Raw genomic sequence first — 15,741 nt, forward strand, 5'->3', positions numbered from 1 at the left:
GATAGTCTCGTTGCAAACTCGATACTAGTCAATGGTACACCTTAGCAATAATTCTTCTACACAACACCACATAATTCGTCTCTGTTTATTTTAATTAGTTTAATTGAATTAACTTCTGAAGCCTGCCGTGTGGGATTGGTTTCCTTCGTAAGGGGATTCTTGCGTTACTTTCTTTGCTGTGTTCCTGTGCATGATTTTTCCCGTGGCTGCAATTCAATCCTGCAAACAAAATGGCGAATGGTAAACCACCTCTAAAAGTCGTTGAAATGGTTAAATATAGTTTACAGAACTCTAGGAAGAAACCGTGTATGAACTGCTATAACAAACCCAACCCCATTGATTCCCATCAAGGAGATGGAATGATGTTTTCCTCAGTGTTCTACACGGCCGTGGCTTTCCCACATGGTGCACGAACAGCACGGCAGTGGAAGGAAAGGTTTGTATAATAGAAAAATAAAACTTTTCAAGACATTCCACTCGCGCGCTGATCGCTTTTCAATAATACAAAGTGCTCCCGTCAGTGGGCCACACGCCACGTTGGTAGTCTGCCGAAGCGTGCTCGAATCAAAGATTCACCTTGCAAACTGGGGTATGTTTTACAATTTAATTGCACTGATTGCTTACACCGACCGGCCTTTGGAAAACTTCCTCCTTCCAAGCCAAGCTTTACGGAGGAAGCCTCATTGGAGCAGGATAACTGCATCCTCATAATTGACCGTTCCGATTGCTAACAAAGCCCAAGAACACACTGGTGAGCCCGCAGTCGGTTGGTTGGCAGCAGTGGCATTGGGAAACGGTAACAGTGGGAGGTTAGCTGTAGTAATGATATGTTTACTTTTCCATCATTCTGGTGCCGGGGTTTTGATCCACGCAGCAATTTCCATCATTAAGGGTGCTTCGCTTATTTCTGCGTGGGATCATCCAAAAGTCCGGGGACGAGAGATAGAGGGAGAAACAAGCATTATGATTTTTGATTTTCAGACAGCTATACCGGTCGTGCTCGGTCCCCGGGGAGACTACCATCCTTGGACGAAGAAAAGCTGAGCAATGCAAAGTGAAGTAATCAGTGCCTGGGTTCTACTAAATGGATTCAATTCTTTTTTATCGCTTCCATGAATTTGTTTCAGTGGCTATGATGTATACAGCAACAAAAAACAACCTTCTCGATAGAAGATCCATCATTTGCATTTCGCAAAAGATAAGACAATTCTCCCGGGCCCGGGCGTGGACGATGCAATTTAATTAAGGAACCACTTTTTTCACCGTAATTACAACCCACTCCGCTAATCCAATCTACCGAATGGAAGTGAGCAGCGTAAGATGGATGAGCCGCTAAGGGGGAAAAAGTATTAGAAGGGTCCTCGTAATTGTTTACAAAATCTGTGGCCGATTCCGGTGGGAGTTGGATTGGGGACCGTTTTTACGATGGACGGGATCTATGACAAGGTTTAAAGAGCTTGAAGTTGAGGTGATTAATGACTTAGGGATGACTTTAAACCAGGTACGAACGAGAGAACCATACAGGAAATTTAAAAATCGAATGTGTTCCCAAAATGTAATATATGATTCGAAATACTAGCCACAGAAGCTTAATAAACAGTTCATATGTAAACCAAATTTTACCACGACAGCTCTTTAGAATTCAATTTTCCCCGAACGCCCTAAGCGCCATTCATTTGCAACACAGCTCCCAAATGTTTTTCTGAATCTGGAGTTGCAGGTGTGCCTTTGGGCTAGCAGCAGAGTTTCATTTATGTCACTGCATCAACGCAAAAGACTCAATTCCGAAAACCACTCATTTGCATAACCGTCGGGCATAGCACGCTAAACATAAACATGCCACATTATGCTTATCTTCATTTAGCGGACAGGTATGTTCCGTGCAGCTCGTTCATCAATATGCGGACAAGATCTAATTGTCGGACATCCGTGGCGTGGTTCCATGTATCATTTTCGGGGATATTTGGGTACAGTCTACTAGCGAAAGGAGATCACCAATATATCTGATGTTGGTTTGATGATGGAGGGCTCAACCGTCCCGAAATCACCCATCAATTTGCGGTCAACATTTGATACGATATTTCGTGCATTGACTCATTTCGGAGAGGTAAGGTTGAGCTAACCGTAGTACGATTGATACCTTGTTGGCAGATATACATGACGAAGCTAACTAAAAGTGCCTGATTGCGCCAAAATACCTTAGTTATGGAATGGCTTCAATTTTAAAACAATTGTTTACTTGAGTGAAAATTTTTTAGAAGAAAAAAAATAAATAAAAACATGAAGAATATTAATTTAACTGACATCAAATCTAACCTAATCCCGAAACAAAGATGTTCAGTTGCACATATCCAATTGAGGAGGTCTTCACTTAGTTCAACGGTGTAACCTGTCCAGACGTTCCTTCCGTTCGTAACGATATGCTTCCGGAATTCAACCGTAACTGTTCATCTGGCCGTGTCAGTCTTCTGTCTAGGAAAGATTGCACAGGACTTCACAGACCACAACACTCAAGGCCCGGATGCTTTCGGCCAGGTTAGTTGAGCAATTGCGATAAAAAGTGACTGCCTACGGATAAGGCAGCATAACAACCTGCACCGACTGAGGTACATTAAATGTTTTGACCAAAGTTGTGTCCCTGCTAGCCAAAACAAAGGTGAAGGAGCCGGTAGTTAGTGCACATACACACACACACACACACACACAGTTTGAAATCTTGATGCCTGTCGGTTAGTTCTGGTCGTTAAACTTATTCATCAAGGAAAACTTCCCCATCCACAACCAATATTATCACAATCTTTTCCGTCCTCCGTCCGAATTCGTACCGGTCGGAGATGGGTTTTCTTCGGCAGTACGTAATTAATTAATGGCTCGCTTCAAAGCAACAAATAAATGGACAGAGAAAATTGCGCTTTTCTCTTGGTCAAACTATCACAAAACCCGTCGTAAAATCCCTGTCCGAAGGATAAGGGACAGGCATACGTTCCGTAGGGCAATATTAAGAGCTGGCCGTACATGGGACGATACATGTGACCAACAGTTTGCTCGAAGGATCGAAGCAAAATTGTGTTGCGGAGAGTGGTTTAAGCAATGTACAAATATTTACCAGAACTTGGACACTCCCGTTCGGTCCAGCAGTGTCACCATGCCCCCGCCGGGCCAGTGACCGAAAACAACAATATAAAGATTCCAGAACCTTACCTTCCGAAGGGATGTCATCTGCCGCGATGGGATGTGTCCGGTGCAGTTATTCTGCAAACGAAATCACACCCAGGAGGCTAAAGCCCCGGGAGTCTAGGCCATTCCGAGCGTGCCCTACGAGTTTTGTGCAAAACACTGCACAAATAATCGTAATCGGACACCACTTGACCGGCAGGTGACCGTGTGAGTTTTCCGTTCGGCCAGTGTCTGTAACATCGAAAGTAAGGTCATTTTTAACAAACACACTCATATTGGAATGGAAGGAGGCCCCGGAGGTCCTTTGGTTCTTCCAAAAGCGGCTCTGATCAAATGAAGTCAAAAGTAAACCTCACAAGGCAAGAAGGCGATTCGTGGCCATAAAGAAAACGGCACTGATAAAGGCGAAGAGTCCAGATTGCCTAGGGATTTTCCCTTTTGCGTCATTTATTGATTCTTCGAACGGCTGGACTGGAAGGTAAAAAAACGAGAACGAGAGAGAAAATTCCTTTTAGTGGTTACTTTGCCTTTGTGGACGTACATTTACAGGCAAGAAAATATGTCTATTATTCGCCTATTCGCCGCATCGGAAAAGTTGCCCAGCAAGTACGCGATAGATAGCGACATTCCTTGCCACTCGGCCAATGTCCACCGAGGAGGGTTAGGTTGTTGCAATGTGCCGATAGTGATGGCATTAGCGAATGACAATGGACACCCGGCAATGGACAGCACAATCACGGTCAAACCGTCCCCAATATCCGAAGGGTGACGTTAATTAATTATTTCTCCGTGTTTTGCGCTGACTAGCAATGTCTAATGCCCTAGACATGACGGGGAAACTTATACTTGGAGCTAACACGTGTCCGCACGTGGATTTGTGGCACTGTGTAAACGTGTAAATAGACCGTGAACAGGCAAGATAAGACTTCCAATCATAAATGCGACACAATCATTTCCATCATTATGGTGAATGTTTTGAGGAAGATGTTGTGCCTTCAGTTCTTCAGTTTACAGACTCGGGTCAAAGTTGCGGTTGAAATTCAACGATTTTTACATTTAATTATTTTTTTATTAAATATCAAGTATTCAAATAATCATGAGTTTTATTTATTTTATATAAATCACGTATTTTGATAAAACTTTGGATATCGTTTCGCGTTTGCTTCATGGAATGCTATCTATTCTATTATTAAACAAGTTGTTTCCTAGTAGCCCTGGAACATGCGTAATCTATATCAAATAGAGTATACGTTAGTGAATTTACAGCGTAACACGACCGAACGCCTGTTTGCTTAATGATAAATTAATCAGCAAGTTCACAGTAAACCAAATATAATCTGGACGTTCTAATTCTCCAATTCTGACCTGGCTTGTTCTGCCGAATAATGGACATTATCATGTAGTCAACATGCTCGATGTACCAGCATCAAACCTGTACGATGGTCAGGGTTTTTGCCATACCACACACCATCATCGTCAAAATGTTGGTTCGACGAATTTTCGTAGCTCGTGTCACTTAATCTGCAAACGGTGCATTGCATTTGCGCGAACCGTATTCAATATTTAGCTGCAGTTGAGGCAGGGGAAAAAGTGAAAGGAATCGATCTGCATTCAAATTGTGATTTTACTCTCCATTCCCAGCACTAGGTTATGCATGGGTCAATGGGTAGAAAGTGGACCAAAAATTTCATATTGACCTTTCTTTGAATTTGCCCGGGCAAGCTATCACAAATTCAATCACTTAACCTGTGCTACTTACACTCAACGAATGGCGGTAACATTCAACAACATCAAAGATCAATCGATAATGCATCAGCGTATTCGTTTTGCTGCCAGTTACATAAATAGTGCCTCGACAGATTGATGTAGGTCCAGGGTAAAAAGCAAAGGATTTCATCTCTTTGAGGTTATTCAACGACACACATTTGTTTTGGAGGATAAGTCCTATTTTTCCCATGCATCCAATGTGAGATCAGATTACGTAAAATGTATAATTTAGCTTGCAATTCTTGAATCAAAATGACCATTTTAATTCAAAATATCAACGAAAAATAGCATACGGTTTCATTGGTTCAATCTGACACGTATTTCATTAAGCAAGGCACTCTAAGCAGCTAAATATGATGCGATAAAAATCATTCTCAACTCACCGACATGTCCACAACCCATGTATGCTGCCACCCGTAATGTCATCTACGAGTGAACTTCGTGCAGCTTGCGAACTAATCTCCAAACTCAATCTCCTGCAACGACTCCCTTCTATCAACGCCCCGCTCTCCACTTTATGTGCCACTCCGACCAACAGTGTACTCCCCCACCATACAGTGGCGTTCGAATATTCGAAGCTCAATCCCGCCAGTACGGCTTAAAGGAAAAATAAATTTAATCACAAAACGCCCTCCAAAAATTAACGTTTTCAAAGCCTTAATTCCGCAACACCGTGTCCAATTGTCTCCGTCTCGCGGCGATCGCACAGTGACACAGTTCCACCAGACGCGCCGGTATGCTCGTTATTGGACGATTGAATAATTGAAAATTGTGCTTATGAAATGTTAAATCACAGCGAAAAAAAAAGCCTACACCCACACCGGTACCGTTTGGTTTGGTTGATCTACGGAACCAGCTGGCACTAATGTGTACTTTTCGGTTGCTAGATTTATACTGCACTCCCACGTGACACGGGGAGTATACAACAGCAACAGCAGCCAAAGAAACGGAGCAGTAGAGCGCTGTTTGCCATCGATTCCCGGGATGCCGGTGGTTTCTGCTTCCAGTGCAGACCCAACCAACATCGAAGACGACGAAAAATCACCTTCAATCGGGTAAATTGTTGTAACGTTTTGTTCCATTTACAGCTCCAACAGCTCCAATCCCTCCCATTATGTGCGGTGGGTGGGCGAAACTGTTGTTTATTAGCACTGGACTAGATGGGGGGATCTGAAAAGCGACACCAGAAGAGAGACCAGAGGAATGGAACCGATTTGGGAGGGCTGTAGGTCGCTTATTTTATGATTCATGCTCTTTGACTTCGACGCGGGAGTCTTTAGGGGCGCATGCGCAAACGACTTCGAAGTGGTCCCACTTTTGCCACAGTGAATGGCGCTGGAAACCGTGCCATACCGTACGACGTTCGCTGGAATGTTTCGTGATGCCTCGGGAAGCGAATCGACAGAGTCATCATCATCACCAACCTTACAGCTGATGTCGCACAGCACATACGTTTACCACATCTGCAACCTGGTTTTACAAAGACCGCTTCTGCCTTTCGCTTCACTGCCAGCAAAAAGTCACTTATAATGGCAATGTTGTTTCATGTCGAAGGGTTCCTCATGTCACGATTTCGATGAGTACAAGACACACACTCACAAAAAAAAAACGAGAAGAGCCCCATCTAATTCCTAATGTTGTTGTTAGCCTGCCATCGTAATCGTTGTTTGTGAATTAATTGCTAACAATTATGATTCGAGCTGATTCGATTGGTTGTTCCTCGGAGTTGGAGAGGCCGTCAGAGGAGAGCGGTTTTATGTAAAAAGTTGTCGTGAACGTTGCTACCCAACAAAACTGAACCGATCGCGCCAACAACGGTGTGCAACAACCAAGGAGATGCAGCAAACAAAAGGAGAAGCCTTGATTTCGCTGCCTTTGATTTTATTCTCGCTTCGCATCTTTCGCCATACTTGCACTGCTTTTTGTTCTGCTCGTACAGTAAAGGATGGATGTGAATTGTGGCGCGAACATGTCAATACATTAATTACAGGGGTGTGCGCCAACATGCGAATAAAAACCGCCAGCATCGCAACATCGCAATTTATTGCGATCCTTTCTCCGTTGCTTTTGCAACAATGTGCAGTCGAGCTGCAAATGGGCCGTTGAATTTCTTGTTTACCTTTTGTTTGTCTCCGGTATGGCACCGCATATTTGCTTTATGAGCCACACGGTACTTTGTTAAACTGTCTTGACCTTAATCGGTGCAGCCATTAATCGATTAGACTGACAGGCAGTAGAAACGTTAAGGTCGTAAAAGACGATAACGAAGTTAGTGACAAGCAAGCTACTGTCACATCATTTTGAAGCGTGTTAATTATTCTACAAAAGCTTCAATGCAAATAAGATATATTATGTCCATCAATTTGAGTCATCTCAAAGGAGGCCATCTATACCTCGGTCCATTAGGACTTTAAGTTTTCCAAAACTGGATTATCCAAAAGCATCACCGTAGCCTGACTTTAGTTTGATGTCCGATAATGAGCTCACCTTACACCTCGTATAGTTCATTCGCCTTTGGTCAAAACTCCTTGGGCATCTCGGACTCCTATACGATTTTCAATATTTTAAATATATTGGTTATGTTGTGTTAGCTTCAACCGACACTATAACTGTTGATGTTGGATTTTGATCCAAAGTGATTGATATTTTGGACAATTTCAAAAGTGTGATCAGCTTTATCACAATCACCCTCAAGAAGGTGATCTTTTTGTTAGAGGATCTGATTGTGACGACTTCATAATTTGGTTTTTACCTTGTTGAATCCTCAAACCAAAACTACGAAATACTGATATCATGGCAAGATCTGGATTGACTGAAAGGAGAGGATCTGCAAGTCTTGGATAACCCGAACCCTAGCAGTGGGTTGTAGAGTAGCCTGTCTAGTTCGCCCTGCTCGCGTAAAGTACCTTAAGAGTATGCTTTCTCTTAGTTCTAGCCATTCTGTAGTCAAATTTTACAAATCAAAATCATAACCTTATTGGCCGTAAGCCTGACCGTTCTTCACGAGTGAAAAATAAAAGCTAAAAGAAAGGATGTTCAGCAGACATCCTGTAGATAGAGCGAAATTTTTTTTCTTAACATTCTAATGCATAAGAAATCATCCTTCATTAGAATAATTTTAGAGTATGCTCCTAATGATCCTTACCACATCATTATGATAACATCTCTCACGATTTCTCTTTTTTTTTAACAACTTTTCCTAAAACGAGCGAAGCACCTGTCAGCCATTTGTTTATTTGTTGTTTGTTTTTGCAACGCACTTACATTGGTTGTTTTAAGTCCCACAATTTCAACACCTGAGCTCCTAATGAACCTCCTAATGGTTACAAATGCGTATCTTCCCTGCAGTAAACCCCCCCTCACCAAAACAAAACACTCGTACAATCGCTCAACTTCATGCAATCAGCAAACGCATGTGCATTATTAAGGCCACCGCAAAACATACCCGACGAAACCGCATTAAGTTAGCTCATAATGAAGCGCAACAAATCGAAACAACATGCCATACCCATATCGTTGCAACGCTGCTTTACGATCGCGTATCCTTTTTTCCACCGTTTTTTCCCCGCAATCCGGTAGCACGTTTTTGCAGCACGTAAGCGCGCATCGTTGTATCGTCGTCCGCCGCCAGAGCCCGCGTACTTTGGACAAATGGATCAGTGCCACTCACGTTGCACTCGTCATTCGTACGGCCCGTTGCAACCGACCGAAGCGGAAATGCAACATGTCCGTTTGAAGTGAGATAAGTGAGCTGATAAGAGCGATGCCGCTCGTGGTAATGGTGGCAAAACGGAAAGAAAATATTATTTGCCATTCATTGAGCGGTTATCTCAGGAGATAAGGAAAAAAGGGTGGGAAGTACGCACCGACTACCGGCGTCCGTACGAAAGGTCTCTTCTGGATTCACTTTCTTGATCTTCGTACCGCGTTGAGGTTACGCCATACCTACCCATCCTGTTCTGAAAGATCAACCGCTTCGTGAGTTTCACATCGTCTCCAGCAGCCTTTCCAGGAATGGGAACTGCCGCCATCCCTTCCGACAATCAGACACTGCAAGGAAGCAGGAATTACTTTCCTTGCTCCAGAAAAAAGAAACTAAAAAGTGTGCATTTATAATGGGAAAAATGATCTCTTGCAAATGCAAACCAGACCTACAGATGCAAACCCGGATCAGCATAATTCTCATGGGCCCATCTCACGCAAGGCAGGACGCACTTGAACCCTATCACCGGTTTCCTTTTGAAGGGAGAAAAAGACGAGTGCTGCATTTGCGATTGCGTAGAGTTCGTGATCCTTGAAGTATATAAAGAAGTATTGCTCAGAATAATAGCTAATTTTCCGTTTTGCAATGTTATGCATTATTTATTTCTTCAAGATACTAAATGGCTTTTCGAAGCCTAAAGTTTGAAATCCTCGATTTAAGTCTAACCAAAAACAAACGATATTGTTTTTATATACAAAAAGTATAAAAGCAGATCAGTTTTTCAAAATAAAAATAACAGTTCGTTATTTTAAGGAAATATTCCAGGAAGTTGTAGAGAATAACAACATTCGTTTCTTCAAGGTATTTGCTACGTTTTAAGCACAATATAATGTTTAAATTTTTCCACCAAATGATTCAACAGACGAATACCACGAAAACGGTAGTCATTTCTCAATTCGTTTCAACTTCACGCGGAGATATTTTGAAAGAAACGTGGAATCTCATGGATTTCTTACAATTTTAAGTTCAGTTCGGATTCTTTAAAAGCTATCCTATGTGTCGAATATGTCAATATCCTGATTGTGAGACGAATTCCACCTCATAGAATCCAATTTAACATGAACATTATTATGAAATGGTTCCAGCTTTACCACAAATTATAAAATTTCAAACTATTTTAGTGATCATTTGTTTAAAAGCAATTTTATTTTAACTAATTTAAATCAATTTTTAATTTAGTTTATTTAAAAAAAAATAAGATAAAAATTTAAAATGACATTAATGATTAAAATAAACAATGTTATAGGTAATTCTTAGTAATTCTTCTTCTTAAAATATTTCAGAAAATAATCGTTTCAAGCGAAAGAAACTTCCCGATCCAAATGCATAGTATCCGCGTACAAAATGAGCACCAAATGGTAAACTTTTACATCCCCGCTCAATACAGATGATTCGCTCCACCAACAGAAACCACCCATCGGTGGCCTTCCATCACCTACTGTCCTTGGACCGAACCGTATCCCAGCCTTGGAACGGCAAATTACATTTCTATTATTTGTTCGCTTCCATCCTACCTTAGCAGTTCTGCCAGGGTCTTTTGAGGTGTAACGCTTACCTCCGAAACCATTCGTGTAACGCTCACTCGTGTTTACTTTACCCTGTTTTTCACCACACTTCCTGTTTTTTTGCAAACTTGCCCGTTTCGTTTACATGCTGCTGCAGTATCGCACTTTGTTCGACGCCATTATTTTGCATCTTGTAATTCGGTTTCACGATGTTTAAGTTTCCTCGCCTGTTTTAGTTTTTTCACTTTTCTTATAGCGCGCCGTGTGTTTCGTCGTTTTTTTTTTCTTCTATTATTTGAGTACCATTTCCATGTCCTTTGCCGTTGTCCTGCTGTTGTTCCCTCTGCTCAGCATTCCTCGTGCAGCAGCCACACGCAAAAAAGCGCAAAAACCCAGTCCGGTACTTTGATGTTGAACTTTATTTGTTCGTGCTAACTTTTACGGTAAACTTTAATAAACGCACGCAGTGTTACCGATGCTTAATGCCACTCTCATGATGCCCACCATTATGTTTATGCCTCTGTGCCTGGTGGGAAATATACTCCGCGGTGAGTCGTTGCTTTGGTGGAGAAAATGAAACAAAAAAAAAAGACGTGTAAAGCTAGTGACGCTGGTTGCCGATGTGATAGAAAGAATTCCCGTTTTGGAGAAGTTTGCTAAAGTACCTCAAACAACGGGAACGGTTGTTAGGAGATAGTGGGGAATGGAAAAGGTAAAGAAACCCCAGATGATGTTGCTTGCAGTGGGGCCGAAGAAAGTCATCGCGTACATAGACCCCCCTGCTGATGCTCGGCAGCCACTCGGAAGTTGGCAGATAATAATTTCTAATGTAATTATCCTTCCAGCGGCAGCCACAGCAGCAACAGTACCAATTCTTGGGTTGCACCGGTACAGTTCCATTCGTGCGGCATCAACATCCGATGCAAGTACGTTTGTACCGCTCAAGGAGAAGATGGGCAGAAAGCCCAGGGAGGAAACAAAAAACTTCTCCTCATTACGGCAACGACTAAGTACCCAGAGGAAAAAGAAGAATGTTCCAACTGGTACAGGACACGCTCGCAAACGCTCTAATGGCACACAACAGTGCAGCATCGTCCACAAAAGACACTTCTTATGGGTGGAAGGCACGGATCGGTACAGGGGGGAAAACTTTAAACACTTCAACAAAGAACATTCCGATGGAATGTTCAACTCCCGCGCGCCCATAGATCACTGGTCCGTGTGATGGGGAGTGCGTTCAAGCAAGCAACGGAAGCCAGGGTTTGGCGGAAAATTCGCACAACGAGTCTAATGACGCTTTGCGACCCGAAAAACCGCAGGGATTTTGTTTGGAGACTTGATCTCTTTCTTAGAGATCGCTACGGGTAACGGGTGAGCCGGTGGTTTTTTCGGGGCAACCCAAGAGTCATGCACTCCCTAGGGTCGAACCGGCTTCTAATTGAAATGCTGTGTTTTGTTGCTTGGAGAAACTTTGCGATTCGACCTCTTGCTGGAACCGGAAGCACAACGACAGAAACTAGTTTTTGATCCCAAAACGGAAGTGAGAATTAGGTGCGTTTGATTAATATTTTTTCTCTGTTTTCCTTTTTTATTTCCAGGTAAGACTCCTAGAGGAACTCAATTTTTCTTGATGTATTAATGGATGCAAATATAGGGATTAGAATAGTATTACAACATGATAGTTTGGTAAGAAATCTTAATTGCTCATTTCTTAAGAAATTGAAACAGTACAAGATCTTTAAACTTTAGACTCCAAAATCCTACGCTCACTCTTTAAATGTCGGTATTCTTCGCATTACCGCCAGTTGGTGCGCAAATATTCAACTTTAATCAGCTAAGTACCACTCGCACGGCAACCCGACAACAATAATACCTGCCTGTGTTTCGTCCCAATATTCATCAAATAACCTTTCCCTCGAAGGACCTTACCGGCGTGTTCCACCTAGTGGCATGCATTGTTAATGCCAAAGGCTTCCGACACCGGAACCGACCCGAAAATAAAACACCAATCCTCGCGCTCCAACATTTCTTTGCCACTTGCGCATACCTTGTGGCATATACACACATACACATCAACACTTGAACTTCTGACCCAAGTTGCCCATTGCATTTAATGTGTCGAAAAAGTGTCATACCGCTTGATTCCAACCAGATCCGGAAAAAGCCAACAGAAAAAACTGTGCCTTTCGTTGGAAGAAAACATCCCGTAGGCATCCTGGGATATAGCGGAACAGACAAATAAAAAAAACAAACAAACACCGAGAGCTACACATTTCACCTGAAGCCCATATCCCTATCGCAAGCCGCACGAACAACCGAACCTTTGGCTCATGCGAGTTTCATGCCGTTTCGTGTTTTGTCGAGATTAAAATGTAAATAAAATAATGAGCCCGCGAGGCACCGAAAGTTTGCGTGATCTCTCGCGGGAGGTTCCACCGTACGCTAACGGGGTACGTCAATTTGCGTATGTGCTGTATTCCGGGGGTCAGAGAAGCCGCCGTAACCTTCCTGGGCCAATTCCACCAGGTTTGCCGACGGAAGAGCGACGACTGTTTTTAATCTGCTTCCGTGCTCCAGTTACGTTCGCTTACGAGTGTGTGGGCGAATGGTGATATGAGCCGAGCTAATCCTGCCAATTGGAGTTCCGGAGCGTTGCCGTGTGGAGATTATTTCGTAATACAGTGCCACGGTACTTACAGTACCGTCGAAACTTTAAACCATCCAGACCATCGTTGTTGGGCTAGAAAAAAAAACAAGCGACCGAAATAGGAAATGCTTTACAAAACAATGAGGGCTTTTGTATTTTTAAACAAAAACTTTACACACATCTTAACAAGTTCCCAATTACTAACTCCGCTCAACTGTCTCAATAATGCTCGCTTACATGCCAATCCCTCGGTTTGCTATTATGGGAGCAGGGAGGACGCTCCCTGTCAGCCACAGAAAAACAAACTTGCCCACCAAAGCGAACTTGAACCAAGCAAGTCACGGAGTGGACTTACTTACTGCGGAACACCCGGCCGAGTGCCAGTGCCAGTGCAATACTGCGGACTCAACCACTTGACAAGTATCCGTACACCGTACCTGCTGATGGCTCCGGTCACCGATCCATACCGTTCCCATCGAGATCTCACTGGCCAGATCTAGGTCGCGACTCGCAGGGTAAGGCCGCGTCAAAAGTCCGCTTCCACACGGCGCGAAACCACAAAACTTCCCGCGATTATAGCGCTGGAACAAAACACAGAGAAGAAACGACAACGAACCTCACGCGGAGACGACAAAGACTGGGCGAGAACTCAATGTCAGGGAGCGTTGGTCTGCTGTATCCAAACCCAACCGAACAAAACCCAGGCTGGGCTGATTTCAGATACACACTTTCGAGAAATTGCAAATATTAATGATATTCAAATGAGATTCGGTGCTCAAACTTCGGTTCCCTGCCCGGCGGACCCCGGCAAGTGGACGCTTAACAACGGACCCTGCGCATGGTGTCGCCCGTTCGCGGCCCTTCGCTCCCTGGAATGCTCGAGCGAAAAGCCCGAAGTGGTGCATTTAGTACTGCACTGGACTAAATAATGATGCTGCTACTGCTGCTGCTGCTGCTCTGCGCTTGGCAAGTTCAACTTTCCCTCTGCGTCGGGACAGAAGCCCAACAGTGGATGCCTGGCTCGCACCCACGAAAACCGCACGGGCCTTCCCGTGGCAACGCTTTCAGATTTGCGAACTGTGATAAGAATTAGAATGTCATTGTCGGTTTTTTTTTTGGCGATCGGCGCTGGGGGGAAAACTTTTATCGCGCAGCACATCCCGCACTACGCCAAAACAATAGCGTCGCGTTCGCCTCTGTAAAGCCGTCGGGATACTTCACAATCTTGATTGCCGCAGACCAGCTGGTGGTCTCCCGCCCGATATCCTCTCGTTTAGCGAGTGTGTGTGAGCGCGGTCTGGCTGGGACTTATCTCGGCACGGATAGTTTGGTCTACATACGTGAACCGGCGATATCACCCAATCCGGACACTAGGAGCACGGTGATTTGGTGAATATTTCTCTACAGTAACACACCTCAACCACAGCGCCCGGTTGTTTTCAGATGTTGGCTACGATACGGTTACGTCCTCCTGCCGGGACGCATAGCACCAACCAACCAAGGAGCTCATTTATCCGCTCATATTATCCGTCCATCGGTTGGGGGAAGATCGCAAAATCGAACACGCACATCCCACGGGGCCAGAACAACAGCCACCATCCAGCCCCGGTGCGGGGAACGTTATGAATATTAATGATGTGTCGTCACTTGGGCCAGGTTCTTCCTTTGAGGGGGCGCCCACGGACAACAAAAGCGATAAAATCTATTAACAAGCGAAACAAACCTGTGTTCGCCGTTTTTTCGGTCAATTAAAATGTGATTCGCGTTTTTTTTTTGCCTCGGTTCCGGTGGTTTGGGAGGAGCCCACAACCCACCCCGATACACGATCGTTTTAGATCATTTAATGAGCATCGGTTGGGAGGACTATTAGAGCGATATCCCGCCTGGATCTTTCAGCGAGTTTTGCTGAGAGCAGCATGTTCAGAGAACAAGCGTGGAATATCCTCGCATCGTTTGTCGATCGGATCGGCTGTTGGATGATCGATTAGCTGTGAATTTTTGATGAAGTAATTACCGGTGGCTCATTAGGGATCTGGCTGACCCAATGGGCATGTTGTGATCGATCGATGCTCCGGTTCGTTCGTTAGGGGCAGTGTATGTTTAAGCCTGCTAATCAACGTCGATCGTGATCGGTCGACATTTTGCAGTTCAAACTACAGTTAGAAAGGAAATGATTCGAAAGATCTGACAAGAGTGATAGTATCTTAAACGAGGTTATGTAAATAGAGACCGTGTTTTCCAACTATTTCCTTGAAAAGCTGTAAAAATACTTATTTTAGTACAGCAAAGAAACAAATTATGGGAATTCTTGTCTAGAGGGGTTATCAAGTTAAAATATTATTTAAATTAGGTTTACATCCAACCTACCAGCACCTCTTACACATTTCTATCGCTTCCGGTGCTCAATTATACCATCACCCGATGACTCGCGGCTGACCGATTGGTTACCAAAATTCCCACTTTGCTGTTTGAACGCCACGCCATACGGTTCGCCCTTGGGTACGCGTTTCATGCACAAACTATTTGCCGACTTTCCGAACGTCATAAATCTCCGCACAACACGCATTTGCCATTTGTCTTCGCAGACACCCAGCGATGCAAACCTTTATTTTTTCTGGCAAAAGAAAAAAAGACAACTCGAAATGGAGATGATATCGGCGTTCGCTTTGGGGGATGATGACGGTGAACCGCGACGACGACGACGACGGCGACGACGACTGCCTCCCGGTGGGTGACTTACGCGAACATCCCATACGCAAAACACACGCTGCGGCAAACGCAACCGAGCTGCTAACGACGCAACGGGGAGATTTGTCATTTTTCTTCTTGCTCGGTTCGCGTTTTGCTGCTCATCTGGCTTATATCTTTCGGGACGTGCTTTA

At 43.9% G+C, this 15,741-nt stretch overlaps 1 protein-coding gene across 1 annotated transcript in view; it reads left to right on the forward strand.

The window, feature by feature from the left end:
* Window positions 1-15,741, forward strand: part of LOC128718506 (teneurin-m) — a 509,672-nt gene that overhangs the window by 277,003 nt on the left and 216,928 nt on the right. The window lies entirely within an intron of this gene.

The sequence above is a fragment of the Anopheles marshallii genome, chromosome 2 (genome assembly GCF_943734725.1).
Source record: "Anopheles marshallii chromosome 2, idAnoMarsDA_429_01, whole genome shotgun sequence".
Taxonomy (NCBI): domain Eukaryota; kingdom Metazoa; phylum Arthropoda; class Insecta; order Diptera; family Culicidae; genus Anopheles; species Anopheles marshallii.